Raw genomic sequence first — 19,249 nt, 5'->3', positions numbered from 1 at the left:
CTTGGCTTGATCGGTTGTCTCTGAGTTACGCACACCGAGTCTCACTTAAGCAGTGTTTATTATCTATAGATAATTCAGTCTTTGGACCATCTCACTTATTCACTTGTGTTGAACCCTATTAGCTTTGCATTAAGCACCTGTTCAACACTTAGCACACTTGTTAGTCCTTTAATTGGGTTGTCATCCAAACACCAAAACCCATAAGAGAGCTTTCAATCTCCCCCTTTTTGGTGATTGATGGCAACACAATTAAAGCTTACACAAGAATAAGATTTAAAGCACAAATTTTGAATTCTAAGTTTATAGAATGCTCCCCCTAAATATGTGCTTACATTAAAATCTTAACTTTGGCCTTATATGCCAAATTGCACATACTTAGGCTAATTCGAAGCATTACTACACCTTAGCACCTGTGGGATGCATTGTGTCAAGAATTAAACTATGATGCATATAACACACAAATGCATAGAATAAGAGTTAAACACCAATTAAATGGATATACCATAGGAATATTAACCTATCACTATTCATCATTAAGATACCAATTTAAAGCACCAGAACCACATGAATATCTATTACAGGACAAACACAATAGATACCAATTGATTCATATCAACAAAAGCACTAATTATGCATTATCACCATATAATACAACAAGAAGCATATGATAAGTATTATCAACAAAACTAACACATTCTTCCTTAAGACCAAAGGAACTCAAGGAAACCCTTTTGAGTCCTTTAGCACACACAAAAATTAATCTTCACCCTCTTCACACTTAAGATAAGTTTTCCTCTCAGGTCGAGGTAAGCTTTAATGCACAAATTCTCCCCTTTGACATCAAACACCAAAACCATATCCAAGGAAGAACATAGGATGATGTCAAGGGATAGCAGGGTAAAATGCAACACACTAACATTATTCCCCCTTACAAATTAAACATATGCAACACAAGCATTTGAGAAAAATTAAGGTACAAATACGCAAAAAGGTCAATACCTCCTTTTGTACCTTTACCATTGTTATGGTGTACTTTCCATCTAAGTAGGCGGAGTTACTTTTGTCATCAATTTAAGATTTCCATCTTGAAAGCTTTATCTCTAGGGAGCTCCTTCACACTTGTGCCTGATCCTTTATCCTGATCTTTTCTTGTTGCTAAGACACCAAACTTGGAACAAGTTACAGTATTGTGGCATAAGATGAAGCTTCTATTCTAGTGATTACCAAAAGATACCAATTGAAGCACACTACCAAGGCTACTAATTGAAAGATCATCACTGTCATAGCTCCATGATATTTAAAGATAAGCATCTAGGATCACCAACTATTATAGAGCATGAGCAATCTTTAAATACGCAATTACTCACAACTTTAGATACCAATTACTCACAACTTTAGATACCAATTACTCAACTTGTGGAGGTACCCAAGTCCTGATTGCTCCATTTCTTGCTCATCTTCCCTTTTCCACCTTAAGACTATATAGGATCACTCAAGAAATAGTTAGTCTCAAAAGACACAAGTTATGTGTGCTCCCCGTAAAGTTGTGCATCAAGTATTCGAATGACTTGTATCTTGCACATTGTAGCGTCCTCAGAACTAGAGGGGATCACAACATACCTTGGTCTAGGCATAATATATCAATTGCATCACAAAAAGATACCAATTGAATAGATGACATAATACAACTTATGACTAGTGGAAACAATGCATGCCTCAAGATATATAACATTTTAAAAGCAACCTAGGCATGCTTCACACATGATGATCATTGCAACACATATACCAATTGAAAAATGACAAGATCATGCATATAAAGCACAATGTCTAAGCACACCATGATTAAGAAGTATTTTCTTAGGTACACCAAAGGAAACAACATTTTAAAGCACAAGGCACCTAAACCAAGATACTACCAATTGAAAGGCAAGAACATAACTATGATCACAATCAACGGAACTTCAAGATATTCAATGAAATTGCATAGTTCCATTCTCCATACCTTTGCCTTTTACCTGAATGCCATGAGATTCATTCTTTTAGGTAGTGTGGAGTGAGAGCAGTTGTTGTCACCAATTTAGGGCTCCTTTTGCTCATGCACCTCATAGCTCGAGAGGGTGCATTAGAGACACAACATGGATTTCTTGTTTTGGTATACACAGAGTACCAAGACAAAGTAACCATGTGAACATGGACTAAACAAAACTATCATGCTTGCACATAGGTTAATCATTAAAAACCACATAGCATGACTTACAAAAAGATACAGGTTTATCCACATACACCAAGAGAGTTAATCGTGGTGGATATATCAAATGAAAAGCTACACATTGAATGATTCAAGAGATATAACCTATAAAGCACACAATCACGATTAAGCAAGCATGATTATGATCTTGGAAATCATGGATCATTAATTGAAAGATATTGTTGGGGACTTGTTCTCAAATGCTGAGTTAAGAACAAGGCAACATAGAAAATGTTAATCGTTAAAGTCCTTCGTCCTTCGAAGCATTATTTCCCTTAGGATATAATGGTTTTTGGACAAAGGTTATGAAAGGGCGTACCTTCATAAATTCATTATACAGTGACGAAGGATAAAATGTAGGGAATACAAAAGACAACATAAACAATTATATATTATCATGTATAAACAGAAATATCGTTGAATTATAAATGTACCTTCAACTTGAAAGAGATGATAGTACAAGCGTGACGCAAAAAGCGAATGCCAGGTCAGCCCCCCCAGTACGGGGGTACTGTTCATCTATTTATAGGCATGGGACACAACCCATACAAAATTACATTCATGCCCTTTACACTTGATAATAATTCTATAGTAATCTATCGGGGTCTAAATAGCCTTTTCATCTTTAAGTCGGTTTCACTTTTTGCTGCCACGCCGAAGCTTTCCTGCTCACACCTTCGGCGCTGTATCAACCTTCGTATTATTCTGGTCTACTGTGATGCCGACTTGAGTCTGAAGATACCTGTTCACACATTATACTCCAGAAATACTGTTAAATCCTGTTTTTGAGGACCTTCGGAAGCCGAAGGTCCCCAACAGATATTCAACACAAGCAATCTCAAAAGCATAACTACTCCAAGGATAGGTATAGCACGACAATCCAACTTAAAAGCAATGCTGATTACAAATAATGCACTTAAGATACTCGGGTACCGTCCTTTGGAGAGCAAGTTGCAGATTCTCATCAAAGTCCTTTGCTTGATTCACCAATAATGATTAAGGACCTCTACAACTTATTTAACTCGAGATGAACATGGGATTAGTATTGCACAATAATTCAACATTGGGTCAATAAATAGACAATAAAATTGACAGCTTAAACATAGAGTTTGAATTAACCATCTTAAGCTCTCCCAAGGTCTCCAGTCCATCTCGAGGCACCTGCATTGTCTAGTTGGCACAGTTTGGTACCCATCTCGGGATGGGTCCATAACGTTCATCTAAAAGAGCCTTTGGTACCCAAATAGCATTTGTGCTAGTTCTAGGTGATCTCATTATTAATCTAGCACAAGTGTATGGTTTGGGTCTCCTAAGCGAATAAGATTGAGATAAATTTACTTGCTTAGGAACCTTACCCTTCTTACATACCTTAGGTAGATGACCATGCTCACCACACATGTAGCAGAAGCGTCGCTCAACCTGACATGACGCTTGTTGTTTGTCTTTTTTCTTAGTGAGGGTCACCTTGGATGGTGCACATGTTTGATTCTTCATGAGCGGACATGAAATGATCATATGATCCTTGTCATTGCATCCAAAACATCTTCTCATCCCTTCATCCTTGTCTTTGTACGGACAAGATGCAATGAGGTGGCCTAATTCCTTGCACTTGAAGCACCTCCTTTTTCCTCTTCCCTTTTTGCTCTTGGATAACATAGAGAGATTATGAGTGCAAACAACATGACTAATTGATTTTTTACCTTTTTCCTTGTTCATGTTGATTTCTTCATTTATTGCTTTAGGAACATCATTCTTATGGAGTTTAACACTTGATGCGGTTTCTCCCGTCTCAAGCTTCTTCACCACGCATCCGTGGATATCTTGAGGAGGTTGAGCAATGCGTCTTATCCTTAGTTGCTTTGCTTTATTGTTCCTTTATTTATTGATGAACAACTTTTCTTTTGATCCTGCAGCTTGATGCTCATTCAAAAATTGGCTTTCTTTTGAGCAACAGGGGGTTAGCACATGGTGATATATTATCTAAATGCGCATGTGTGCAAGAATGAGGTTCACATGAATTTAAGTTCGCAATTACAACCTCATGAGCAACATCAAGCATGATATGTCTATCCAAAAGATTATCATGATAATAAGACAACACATCATATTTTTCAGTAAGAGCAAGTTTATCATGACTTAGCAATTCTACTTGCCTCTCAAGCATGACATTTTCAATTTTAAGTTGAGCAACACAAGATAAAGCATCATCATTATTTCTTTGCTCAATTAAAACTGAATCATACCGTTGGACCAAATCATCATGAGAGCACCTTAGCTCCTCATGTTCTTTGGTCATCTTCTCCAGGCTGTCGTTGGTTTTGATGAGAGTCTCCTCCAGCCTGAGAAGCATCTCGCCTTGTTCCTTGTTCCTTCTCAACAGCTTAACCAAGAGCACTTTGTCTTCTTTGTTGAGATGGGTGTAGAACCGGCGAATATCCTCCTCTTCCACATCGTCGGTCTCATTTTCCCTGTCATTATTATTAGTGGAAGCAATACAGGAAAATGTACCTTGTGGTGATGAAGACTCATCCTCACTATCATACTCATATTCCTCCTCATCATCGCTTTCGTCTCCACTTTCATTGTTAGCAATAAGACATTTATAACTAGTGGAAGACACACTTGTCAGTGAGGTGGATTCATCGTTTGGTTGCCATCGTTTTTCTTCTCCCTTCAAAAGGTTAGTACCACAAGCAACATAGGGAGTAGAAGTAGTACAATTGGACTCAGAATATTTTATTTTAATTCTATCCATAGATCATGAGCATCGACAAGAACATCACTATTACTACCTATTACAGCAAAATAAACATCCTTGCTAAGGGAATTGACTAGGATGTCATAGGCTTGATAATTTTGACGCAAACATCTTAGATCATGCTCAGATGGATTTTTCATATCAATATTAATGGGCAAAACACTAGCATCAAATATTTGCTCTACTTTAGGACCTAAACTCCTAAAAGTATTATATAAATGAAAACACCAGGATGCATAGTTAGAGCCATCAGAATTAAGAATTTCTACAGTTACCTCTTGTGACGACATCATCATCTCCGGACGGCTAAGCCCACACTGGAGAGGCCTAGCTCTAATACCAATTGAAAGTTCCCTATGCCCGGGAATAGGATCTGGATGTCGCCTAGAGGGGGGTGAATAGGCGAATAATAATTATCACTCTAAAACTAGAAATTCTTACTCTACTCGAAGGCTGGATCACAGTGGAATGAAAGACCCTTCGAGTAGGTTGCGGCGGAATTGAAGTTCCTGTCTTAAAATACCCTGCACTTCGAAGACAACTTGAACCACATATAAATATTGAAGTGCAAGTATAAACAACAAATAAGACAGAGAAACAGCACACAGCACAGAGCAGAGCACACAGACACAGGGATTTATCCCGAGGTTTGGCCAAGCCTGAAATGCTTGTCTAGTCCTCGTTGGAGTTAGCCACACCTTGACTTGGAGTCTATTTCAACTCCTTCCTCCGTTTGCTCAGAACTGTCAGTGCGACAGATAGAGCCTTCCACTATGTTGATATCAGTTACAACGATGTTGTGGCTGCTTACAATCTTCTCGACAGCACTCCGGCAGAGTAACAATGCGCTCAAGATTTTGCTCTAGCTCTCAGCAGCACTTCTCCTCTCTCTAAAGGCTTATAACTTCGCCTCTACACAAACTAGAGAGATACACAAGAGAGGGAGAGAGAGAGAGAATTGATCCAAATGATGTATGTACTTGTTGGCTGCTCTTGTGTACTTGTTTGAGGCGCCTAGGGGTCCCTTTTATAGCCCCAAAGGGCCTAGAAGCCGTTGGAGCTTCATTTGGAAGCTCCCAGCCTTCCCTGGTTGCGGGTGCACCGGACTGTCCGGTGGCGCACCGAACTGTGAACAGTAATGGATCTGACTGACAGTTTCCTTCTCTGGAACAGCTAGCCGTTGGTGCACCGGGCATGTTACTATTCACTGTTCTGTGCACCGGATAGGTCACTATTCACTATCATGTGCACCGGACAGGTCACTATTCACTGTCCTGTGCACCGGACACAACTACTATTCACTGTCCTGTGCACCGGACACAGCTGATATTCACTGTCCTATGCACCGGACAGGTCACTATTCACTGTCATGTGCACCGGACAGAGTTACTATTCACCGTCCTGTGCACCGGACAGCTACTATTCAGTGTCCTGTGCACCAGCCAACAACACACTAAGTGATTTTTCCTCCGTTCTTTCTCCGTTTGACTTCAACTTTTTGGGAGGATTTTCCTAAGACTTAAACAAACAGATTTAGAGTATAATCCAATTGATTTAGTCCTAGAAACTTACATCTTTTTTGTTCTTCTCGTAGCTTTTCTGTTTCTCCTCCAGCAGAGCTCAGAATGGTACTTTCTCTACAGAAAGAGTTAGAGAGCAAACCAAAGCACCAAACTTGTAGTAAGAGGTGTATGCAACATGGTTGAACACTCAAACCTTACATACTTAACCTTTTTCATCGTTTTACCCAATTTGGCATGTTTGAGGTCGATGTTGGACTCTAAACCATTAAGTCAACTTGACTTGATCTAGATTGACATATCTGAGCTCCAACTCCCTTGTTCATTTCTCGAGCTTGATCTTGAGCCTTATGACTTACACCACATAACTGTAGATGTTACCTCATTGGTTGTAAGTCATGTCCTTATGTAGTGATCCTTGATGCACCATAACTCTTAACTCGATCAACCTTGACTTTGCAAGTCTTCTTCTTCACCCCTGGCTTTGGGTTCCTGGTCTCCTTGACCTTCTCCCGTGCACTCGGTACCTCGAAGCTCTTCTTGCCTCCATCCTTGGCTTGATCGGTTGTCTCTAAGTTACGCACACCGAGTCTCACTTAAGCAGTGTTCATTATCTATAGATAATTCAGTCTTTAGACCATCACACTTGTTCACTTGTGTTGAACCCTATTAGCTTTGCATTAAGCACCTGTTCAACACTTAGCACACTTGTTAGTCCTTTAATTGGGTTGTGATCCAAACACCAAAACCCACAAGAGAGCTTTCATCAGCCCAAATGAGTGAGGTATCTTGCCCATTTCAATTGTTGAATGAGCCATTTGAGAGTAAGGAAGAGCCTTTATCTAGTGAGGGACTAGAGAGTTGATAATCATATGATTAGTGGCCTTATTAGTGCATTAAGAGTAGCTTGTGTGCACATACCATCCTCATTTGACTCGGTTAGGTCAAATAAGAGTTAGTGCTTATTACTCTTGGTGATTTGCATCACCTTGATGACTAGATGGTGATCAGGAATGTGGGGATCGCCCAAAGAGCTTGTGTGTGATCCAACTCAAACTTGTACATGATTGTGAGTGGTTCACTAAACCGACACGGTGAAGAAACAACTCTCCTTGCACGGATCAAGGGGAGCGACATTGTTGCATGGGTGCTCAACGAGGTGTAGTGGGGAGTGTCAACTCTCCGGTAACTAGGCAAAACATAGATTTTTAATTCCTTTTTTACTTTACGTATTTACTGAGCAAATCTTTTAAACTTCTAAATTACTAGAATTATCATGCTAGTCTAGGATTGGAACATAGGGTGCAAAACTATTTATCATATCTTTAAGCATAATGGCTAAATTTGGTCTTGAGTATATAATTTAACATGTACAGGAAAACTTAGAGAACCCAATTTGCTTTCTATTACACATTTTGATCCTTCACGTATTCTAAAATGACCTTATATAATTGGGTGGACTATTTCGAAAGCCCATATTTAACATACCTCTATATATGAATATAAGACATTTCAGAACAAGAAATCAATCATAAAATGACCGTTTTTGTCAATAGTTACAGATTCAATACCATCTTATTAGTAATTTGACTTATTAATAAATTGGTATACAATTTTTGCATACTCACCATATATATAATTTTGTTGGTTACTAACAAAATTAGTTTGACATTTTTAAAACAAAATATACTTTACAATGATGGACCAGTGATTACATCATAATTGTAGTTGTGTTTAAAGGGGAAATAAGAGGTTATCATACTTGCCAAACAAGGGGAAACTCGGAAGAATATCCTAAAACTATATTTCTTTTAATTTCTATTGTTATTTTTTCATTATTGTTTCTGTGTTTGCGGCTACCATTTCATTTCTATTTTACCTACAATATAAAAAGAATTCGAAAATGAGCCCAGAATTATTTCAACTTCCATCATATGCCTCTAATAACCTTTTAAGGCATGTTCGTTTGTGTCATTCACCTAGAAATCGTTTCAGATCAAATTTTGTATAAATTAGGTAAGCAATTTGGCTAATAATCGTTCCGTTTGATCGTTCCCTAGAAATCTAACGGGGAAGCCTTTCCGAAGGAAAAAAAAGAATGTAGGAATAGGAATTGGCAATCCCGTGGAATAAGCACTATAGAGGCATATGATTCACAGGAAACTATGGAATGAGAAACCCAATAAGTTTTCCTGACATTCAACTTTTATAAGCACACGTTTTTTCTATCATTCAACATTTATAGGAAAAAACAAAAGAAAAACATCCAGTGAAACATCATTTTTTTTATCACGTGTGCTTTTTCTACACTCAACCAAACAATCATTCTAACATAATCCCTCTTCTCGTACATTAGTATTCTATGTTGTTTTCACGTGCATTCCTATTATATTCAGGTTTTTTTCTATTCCTGCATTTTTTATCCTTCATTAAAAGAGGGCCTATAGAAAAGTGCAGTCAACTGCTGCAGCAGACGCAATATTACCGCAACGACTTCTGTGCAATCAGACATTATATGTAAGCGAGCACCGATGCAAAGTTAGGTATGATGTGTTTGGTTGCCTGGTTTTGCCAGAGTCAGGTCCTACCAATGCAGGCACCTTGTTGTTTGGTTTCCCGTACAACCTCATGGGCTAGGTCTAATTCATGCACCGACCACGCCACAGCCTGGCCAGGCGGATACCGGAGAATTGGTCTTCGCTCCTGAGCCAGGTTGCGCCGATGCAGGCATGGAACACAAGAAATCATTTTAAGTTGGTATTTATGTTATATCTCTTAATTAATACATCTAATTAATAAAACGATTTTACTTCCGCGTTCCTGCCATTGCTACGAATAAAACTATACTACACTTGCTATATAATTAATACATCTAATTAATAGTTTTTGTTTAATTAAAATTCATATGATTGTAATTATAATCATAGTTTCTGTTTTTGTTATCCATATTTTAAGTTGCTACTATAGTTCATATGATTGTAATTCAAATGATTGTAATTAGTTCAATAAGAAAAATTACTAGCAGGAGGATCTGTTTAATTCAGATTATTGTAAATCATATTTTTAGTTTAAATCTGTTGTAATTTGTTTAATAGCGCTTAAAATTTTGAGATTTGGCGGGAGCTTCATTTTACACAACAAAATTGTGCGGCAACCCAATTGGGCCAAGCTACAAAAATGAGAACCAAACAATGTATCATATGGGCCTGGTTCATTTTGACCAGGCAACCAACCATTGTTTGTTGACTCTGTATATGCGGGCTCCCTTGAGCCTGGTCCTCTCACTGAGCCAGGCTCGCTGGGCCAGACAACCAAACACATCCGTAGTGTTTGGTTTCAGAGCCTATTTGGACGGAATGGCTCTATTCCAGAATCTGAGTATGGAATGACTACATTATGCGTTTGGCAATCAGAATAGAGTCGTTCTGTTTTTCTGTTTAGTTCTAGTGTGAAGACTTTATCCTATGTTTGACACCATATTATTATATATATATATCAAATATAATTATATTAAATATAACCATATATATATTATGTTTGGAAACATGCGTTTTTGTCAAATATTAAATAAATTATATATATATATATATAAAACGCGGGCATAGGAAGCCGTGAGGGGCGTCTGTTTTTTTGGAGCGCTCGGGTCCGATTGTTTTTTTGAGCCTAGAGATCCAGCATCTTGAGGGAATATTCTTATATTAGAGCGTCTCCGTTCCACTTTGATTCGAACCAAACAGTCTTAGTACTAGAACAGAGCGGTTCCATTCTACTATACTCTAGAACCAAACACTACCTTAGATTATCATCTAACCACATGTCACACTTAACACTTAATTCCTTTCACCACCGGCTTGTGTAATTTTATAAAACCATCCTAACAAACCACGATTATATCTACAGTTAAATCATTATCGAACGGATCAGAATGTTTGATTGCACGCTTACACATAACACCCGATTGCATATTATTCGTCACCATAATATTAGAATGTGTTTAGCTTAGCTTAGACTCTGGCTTTTCTTTGAAAAATGTTAGAGCCCTGCGAAACACCTTTTTTTAAATGGTTTAGTGCGAAAATCACATAAAAGTCAGAGTCATTTGTGTACTATGACGAAGAAGCCACAAATAGCAGCTTCAACGGCTCTAGCTATGACTCTAGCTATAAGATAATGCTGTTTTTTTTAGAAAATATTAAAGCCCGAGCTATTTTTAAACAAGCAAGACCTCTACCAAACGGACCCTGGGTCGTCGCCGTAATATTGCAGCCTTGCAGGTGCATCAGTCTTAAAAAATCAAAAGAATCCATAACGCTTGCATCTTGTATTTGGATAGCAATTACGTAGTGCCTTTGAAAGATAATATGCTTGTTTTAAGAATACGCATTGATTGATTTGTTGTCAGCAAATCAATCAGATCCCCCATTTGGCCTCCGTCCCATCAAAACTTGCCGCGATTAGGCCGGCAAGGTTGGTTTCTCAATACCATACTAAAATGTTTCCAAGCTTAAGTTTCCAATCGATGAGGTGCCGGCTCTTATATATACACGCTTGGATACGTTAAGGAACCAGGTGCCGTCGCTACTCTAGTTTGTCGCCATGGCCACGCCGACGATCGCACCGATGGTCATGATGATGGCGATCCTGCTGATGGTCGCGGCGTCCACTGCGCATGACGGCCATCACGCACCTGGCCCTCACCACCATGCAGCGGCGCCGGGTCCTCATCACCACCACGATCATTACTCCCCGGCACCGGCGCCAGGTCCTCACGGACATCACCGCCATCACCCTCAACCTCGCCATCACGCCCCGGCGCCAGCTCCTATTCACCACGGCCAGCCGACCGGAGCTCCTAGTCCCGACAACCATGGCGGGCACAACTCTCCCGCACCGGTACCAGTTCATGCTGACCATCCGGGCAACGCTCCGGTGCCTGCTCCTGCCAGCGCGCCGAGCCCGTACATCAGTGGCGTCCACGCGGCTCCAGCTCCGGCTCCTGCAAGCCAGGTGTCCTGCGCTCCGAGCCCGTACCAACATGACGGCCACAAGGCTCCAGCGCCAACGCCAACTCCAGTTCAAGGCTACCAGCCAGCCAGCGCTCCTAGTCCGTACCACCATGGCGAGCACAGCTCTCCAGCGCCGTCGCCGGTTCATGACAACCGACCGGCCAGTGCACCGACTCCAGACAACCACGGCGGCAACAACGCTCCAGCGCCGGCGCCGGTCCATGCCGAACATCCGACCTTAGCTCCAAGCCCGCTTCTCCAAGGACAAGACGCTCCAACTCCGTCTCCGGTGACAGTTGCCCCAGAGCAGCACCGCGACCACATTCCGCCGCAAGGGAAGCCACCAGCCGACGCCCCCGCTCACGTTGGTGAAGAGGCTCCCCAACCGAGTAGTTTCGCGCAGCCCCCGGCTTCCGATTCGCGCTACTACTACACCTCACCCGCTCCCGCGCCGGCTCCGGGAAGCTCAGCTGCTCCTGTCGCCGTCGCTGGTCGTCGATCATCGGCGCTGCTCGCTGGCGTGTTCTTGTGCGCATTCGTGCTTATTGTTTAGAGTAGTTTGGAGAATCTGTCAACAATGTGACGATAAGTTTGTGTGCATTACAGAGTTTGTGCCATTGTTTTGTTGGTAGGAAAATAATTTTTGCTTCTTGAAGGAATATGGAAGACAGATGTATGAACCGTTGAATAATTAAGGCCCTTTTCTGAATTTAAGTTTCATAAACTTTATGCTTTCACAGGCACGGAGCTTAGCCTAGTATATATGAATGCCGCATCCGTGATGAGTCCGGTGTTAGTTTGCTTCCGCGAGTCCTTTTGGTCTGATTCTGCGAGTCCATTTATCTTTGGGACATTTACATTTCACCCACTAGTTGAGAAAAAAAAGAAGGCAAAAAATGCCGTATGGGCCAAGATTCGTACCCCCCTGACCAACACAGGGAGCCTCAAAATGGAACGCAGTAACCAGTGGGACAAATACAGAATTCGTGTATCTAATGCAAAAACGACTTTATAACGCGTACACACTAGTATAAACCATACCAAAATGTCTTCTCAAGCCGAAAATAAATAAATACCAAATATTGTCAGAAAATAGTGAAACTTGGCATGGAGTCATAATTTGGTCCTAGCTGCTTAGATAAATAGAGCATGAGGTTATGCAAAAGTGTCAATATAGGTGCTTCACAAATGGACACATCTCTCACTATGTTTCATAACATGCAACTATAACATTAGTGCTTGAGCTATATTTCTTACGTTTGTCATTGTCTTTGCTTCAAAAGTGCACCATTAGGTCATCTAACAGTTACAAACTTACTTCATGTAAATATGCCATTTTTTATTATCTACTAATTTATATGCTTTAAATGCCTTTTCAAGCTGAAAATAAATAAATAAATACCAAATGTTGTCAGAAAATAGTGAAACTTGGCATGGAGTCATAATTTGGTCCTAGCTGCTTGAGATAAACAGAGCATGAGGTTATGCAAAAGTGTCAATATAGGTGCTTCACAAATGGACACATCTCTCACTATGTTTCATAACATTCAACTATAACATCAGTGCTTGAGCTATATTTCTTACGTTTGTCATTGTCTTTGCTTCAAAAGTGCACTATTAGGTCATCTAATAGTTACAAACTTACTTCATGTAAATATGCCATTTTTTATTATCTACTAATTTATATGCTTTAAATGTCTTTTCAAGCCGAAAATAAATAAATAAATAAATACCAAATGTTGTTAGAAAATAGTGAAACTTGGCATGGAGTCATAATTTGGTCCTAGCTGCTTGAGATAAATAGAGCATGAGGTTATCTAAAAGTGTCAATATAGGTGCTTCACAAATGGACACATCTCTCACTATGTTTCATAACATTCAATTTGGTATTTATTTATTTTTTCAGCCTGGAAAGGCAATTAAACCATAGAAACTAGTAATTATTCTGAAAATGGTTATTTTTATATGAAATAAGTTTGTAATAGTGAGATGGACAATGCACGTGCGTGCCAGTCTCACACATACGTCAGTCTCACACTTTGTTCCTGTCCACCAGATGCCAATGCACGTGCCTCCTACCTGCTTCAAATGAGACATACGTCTTCGGACCTGAACATGCAGGTAGGCCGTCATGTACTCATGACACCACAGCTCCATGGAAAGATTATCGTCCTGCTCGTAAGACCAGAACTGGTTGCAAAGATATGCATCGACGACATCCAGATTTTGGACGACACCGATAAATTGATAGGCAAGAATCTGGGAATGATGAAGCGGCATGAGCACATCAATGGCAGGTCCAAAGCAAATCACATAAATGGTAAGAACTCAAGACAACCATTTCAACATTTATTCCAGATATATCAAAGGTGGAAATTCTTGTTGCAGCGTTGATACAGCTGTATAAGAATACTTCCACGGTGAATCATGATGTGCTCATGCATAATAGTAATAGGTCCAAAGCAAATCACATAAATGGCAGGTCCAACGAATGAATCATGACAAGTGAATGACTCAAAGCATGAGACATAGCCACCTAGCATAATAGTAATAGCAAAAAAGATTTCAACGCACCCTACACATGCTAGGTGACAATCTCAATGTTGAACAATTTTAGATTGAACAAGTAATAGGCAAGTTCACAATTATGAAAACGACTTAGCTCAACAATGTTGTATTAATATAAGCAAAAGGAGCCTAAGCATGCCATAGTATCATCATGTACACAAAGAATATACTACTAGAAGCATAATCACATTCTAGAAGTTATACAAGTGAAGCTCAATATGATATGCAGATATAATACAAAAATAAAATGAAAGACTAAAATCTACATGAAAAGCAGAAGATAAGAAAAGACCAAAAGGGAGCCATCAAATCAAAAAGGGAAACAAACACCCAATTCCCCTCGCAAATGAACAAATATTTTTGATCAAGGGGTTTGGCCAATGCCTACTCCACGTTGTGCAAGTGACACGGAGATTTTATCCCGTGGTTCGGCCAATGCTTACTCCACGTTGTGGTGACCTCCTTCGGTCAAGTATTGCACTCAATTCCTCTCAAGTGATCCAATGATCAACCTCGAGTACCACAATTTTCTTTCGTTTATCAAGTGTTTCCCTTTGTGAGGAATCTCCACGAGTTGGAGCCTCTCACCCTGAAAGCCGCCTAGAGGGGGGGTGTTGGGGACTTGTTCTCAAATGCTATGAGTCAAGAACAAGGCAACATAGAAAATGTTAATCGGTAAAGTCCTTCGTCCTTCGAAGCATTATTCCCCTTAGGATATAATGATTTTCGGACGAAGGTTATGAAGGGCATACCTTCATAAATTCATTATACAATAACGAAGGATGAATTGTAAAGAATATAATGGACAACATAAATAATTATATATTATTACCATGTATAAACAGAAATAACGTTGAATTACAAATGTACCTTCAACTTGAAGGAGATGAAAGTACAAGCGTGACGCAAAAGTGAATGCCAAAAAATCAGCGTGAACAGTACGGGGGTACTGTTCACCTATTTATAGGCACGGGACACAGCCCATACAAAATTACATTCATACCCTTTACATTTGATAATAATTCTATAGTAGTCTATCGAGGTCTGAATAGCCTTTTCATCTTTAAGTCGGTTTCATTTTGTTGCTATCATGCCGAAGCTTTCCTGCTCACACCTTCGGCACTGTATCAACCTTCGTATTATTCTGGTCTGCTGTGATACCGACTTGAGTCCGAAGATGCCTGTTCACACATAAACTCCAGAAATACTGTTAAATCCTGTTTTTGAGGACCTTCGTAAGCCGAAGGCCCCCAACAGTAGCCCCTCGCAATATTAATTTGTTTAAAACAATAAATTTAGATTGCGACATGGACGAAGGCTTTACGCCGAAGGTCCGAAAAAACACCTTCCCTTTGCTAGAATAGCAACATTCACTGACAAGTGGGGTCTTTCAATTTTCAACGCACTGGGCGTATAAATACGGTCATACCGCAAACTCATTTGGCACACTCTCTTGCCATCTGCTCTCGCTCAGTCAATTTTTAGCTTTTGTGCACTAAGATTTGCTGAGCTTTTAGTTTTGAAACTTCGGCTTTGAAAACAGTTTTTTAGTGTTTCCGAAGATGTCTGGAGATAAGAAGGTTGCTGCTGAGATGAAGCTGAGTCTTGACGAAGAGAAAAACTTGGGGTTTCTTATAGCGATGTCGAAGACCAACACAGAAAAAATCACCAAGGAGATTCTAGAAGGTTTGTCTGAGGATACTGGTGACAGCGACAGTTATGATGAAGACAGCGGTGGTGAAGACTCCGAAGATCGTCCCTGGCGACCAAGCCATTCAGTTTATGGTAAATCAACTATCAAAGAGAATCATCTTGTCAACATGAAAGGAAGGTATTTCCGGGATTTGTCCGTTGTGAGGGCCGACGAAGGGGAGAAGACTTGTCCACACCCTGAAGAGAATGAAGTCGTAGTGTACCGAAGCTTTTTGAAAGCTGGGCTGCGATTTCCCTTGAGCAGCTTCGTCGTGGAGGTGTTGAAAATCTTCGAAGTCTATCTTCACCAACTTACCCCCGAGGCAATCATAAGGCTGAATATCTTCGTGTGGGCCGCGAGAAGCCAAGGTCTGAAGCCTGATGCAAAAAGCTTCTGCAATATACACGAATTATCATACGAAACAAAACCTTGGGGTAAGGAACAGTATCACAATAACTTTGGCTACTATAATTTTGTTTCTCGGTCTGGGTCAAGCTGTCCCGTGCCAACCTTTCGGAAGAGATGGCCCGGCGACTGGATGACAGAATGGTTTTATGTGAAAAATGATCTGAAAACACGAGAAGATATCAAAGGTATAATTATGCGCCCTATTTGGCAAAGCTTCGGCCTTCGGAGGCCGAAGGTTGAAATGAATGAAGCTGCCGAAGAATGCCAGAGGGCCTTCGGCGTTATCTGTTCTTTTATTGGAACGAGAGATTTAGTACAAGAGCATATTGCCTTCAGGGTATGGCCGCTCGCGGAGAAATGGGAAATGCCGCAAGAAACCATAAAAGAAGCCGACGAAGGTGGACTTGTCAGACTGAAGTACACTTTTAAGTTCGGAGATAAATTCGTTGAGCCAGATGATGACTGGTTAAAAAGCATTGAAAATTTAAGTGATGAGCTGCTTGGGGTTTACTCGAAGGCTGAAGATACCGCACTGTCAGCAGCCTTCGGAGGCCGAAAAAGGAAGAGGCTGAATCGGGTGTTTGATGCAATTGGGTTCGTCTACCCTGATTATCGTTATCCCATTCGAGGGCAGAAGAGAAAAAACACAACCTCTGCAAAAGAAGAAGCTGCGACTGCTCCTAGCGAGCCAGAACCAAAAAGAAAAAGGATAAAGGTCCTCACACATCGGCCGCGTTATATTGAACCAGCTTCGGTGCCCGAGTTCACCGGAGAAACTTCTTCGGCCACCGAGGCTGAAAAGCCAACCAAATCAACCTTGCTGCCAGAAGTCGCAGAAATGGCCGAAGCGCCAACAAGGATAAAATTGAAAGAACCGGAGATTTTGCTACCAGAAACCAAAGAGATGGCCGAAACGCCATCCACAGAAAAAATGGAAGAAGTGAAAAAACCAACTGAAGAAAAAACACCAGAAGTTTTGAGTCCTGCAGCAAATGTTGAGACAGTAAAAAATCAAAAAGTGCCAGCAGTGACTCCGAAAAGAAAGAGAATGGCAAATGTGCTAGATGTACTGGAAACAATTAAATCTTCAAGCACACCTCCAAAGAAGACTACTGCCATTCCCAAAGCGAAAACTGAAATTTCTGATATTAAAGCTCCAGAGCAAGAAACTGAAGCCGAAGCTGGGTCCTCAGAGCCCGCGAAGATAAAATCCTTGGAAACTGAGGAGGAAGTCATTGCCCCTGAAGCATCCTCCAAAGTCCGTGATTATATTGTTCGTCATGCTTCGGGGAAAAATTATCAGAAAAAGAAGAGCAAGAGGCCTAGCGCTACGCTCAAAAACTGAAGTATCCAAAGGGGGCGTTAATATTTAATGGCAGTGGAGATAAAGACTTTTTGTATTGTCTCCCTGACAGCAAGGAGATTTCTGTCTGTCGAGAGATGAGCAAGAGCTTCAGATTCCCAACATTGGAAGACGGGCTCTCGGTGCTGTCGAAGAATGATCTGGCCGACAGTCTGGCCTATAATAGCTTAAAGGTGCAACAAATGAGATCTTTGCATTTTTGTTGAAATCAAAATTTTTTTGTTTGTTTAAATCTATTGACGCACACATATTTCTCTTTGCAGGGCCTGATACTTAGCAATGCCCTCAGGGCACAGAAGGATGCTGAAGACGAAGGGTGTGCTATAGCCCTGAGCAACCTTCGTTCCGAAGTAATTGAACTGAGGAACGAAGGTCTCGAAAAAGATAAAATATTACATTCTTTGATAAATAAAATAAAGGAAGACGAAGCTGCTTTTAAAGGTCAAGCTGAAGCTCAGAAGCGGGAAATTGAAGATCTTCGGAAACAACTGGCCAGAGCCAAGGAAGAACGCATACTTGAAGAAACAAAGCGAGAACTCAGCGACCAATGGGCAGATCACTTAGAAGGAACTATTGAAGAGCTTCGGTCGTCCAAGAAGAGATGCTATAACAAATCTATAGAGTGTGTTAAGAAATTAAAGGCTAGCTTCGCCAGGGTCGGCGCATTCTCAAGTGAAGAAAACTTTACGAGAGGCAATCCCGAAGGTCCCATCGAATGGATCGACCACGAAGCTGAGGCCTTCGAAGAAATTTTAAATAGTCGTGGAGATATATGTGCTTTCTCGGGTGCCAGAGGAATTGCCACCATTTTAGAGAAAAAGGGCTGCGAACATGTAAAAATTTTAGCACAATCCGAAGCTGCTTTGTCCTTCGAAGATGCAGAGATCCTTCGGCCGAAGCTAGCATGATCGGTGGAAAATTTTTCACCGATATCTGGGATAATGGTGGCCGAGAAATGGCCGGAGAAATTATTCGAAAAAGTGAAAAGGGGATTCACGATGCTAGAGAAGTAGCTGAGGCTGCTGAGAAGAGCGCAAAGCCCGAAGGTCAATTAGGTATTAACTAATAGTTTTTATTGTGTTGTAATTTTAGGTTTTAAGATTCGTTTGCAATTTGTAATAGTAATGTAGCCGTATCCTGTCCTACTTCAGATCCTGCTAAAGCATCTTCGGGCCCTCAGCCGAAAGGAGACGACGAAATTAAAAAGATGGCTGAAGCTATTATGGACGAAGTCGTCAATCGGCTCCTAAACGAGGCTGCAGAAGTCGTTTTGAGAGAAGATTAAGTGTTATTGTAAAAACTTCTAAAATGTAATATATTGTAACATCTTGTAACCCTGAATGTAATATACCTGTTTTTATTGCTCAATTCTTTACGATGCATGAAATTTTACACGTACCGCTTTTGAGTCTGACGAAAAAACACCTTCCATTCTTTTCATGCTTCGTGAAGAAGAATTTTTCTCTGTCACAACAATATCCAGTGTTCTGATGAATAATATCCAGGCTTCGTGAAGATATTTTCCGAAGCTATACTTCCGAAAATCAATAATGTATCTCCTTGTGACATTATGATTTTTCCCTTTTTTCAAAACGTTCTTCTGTAGATTAATATTGTGTCCACTTCTTGTGCCGTATGCGACATGATGTATGATGCTTATGCTATGCGAAATGATGCGATGATGT

The sequence above is a fragment of the Zea mays genome, chromosome 2 (assembly GCF_902167145.1).
Source record: "Zea mays cultivar B73 chromosome 2, Zm-B73-REFERENCE-NAM-5.0, whole genome shotgun sequence".
NCBI classification, from domain to species: domain Eukaryota; kingdom Viridiplantae; phylum Streptophyta; class Magnoliopsida; order Poales; family Poaceae; genus Zea; species Zea mays.
This window is presented reverse-complemented; position numbering follows the sequence as displayed.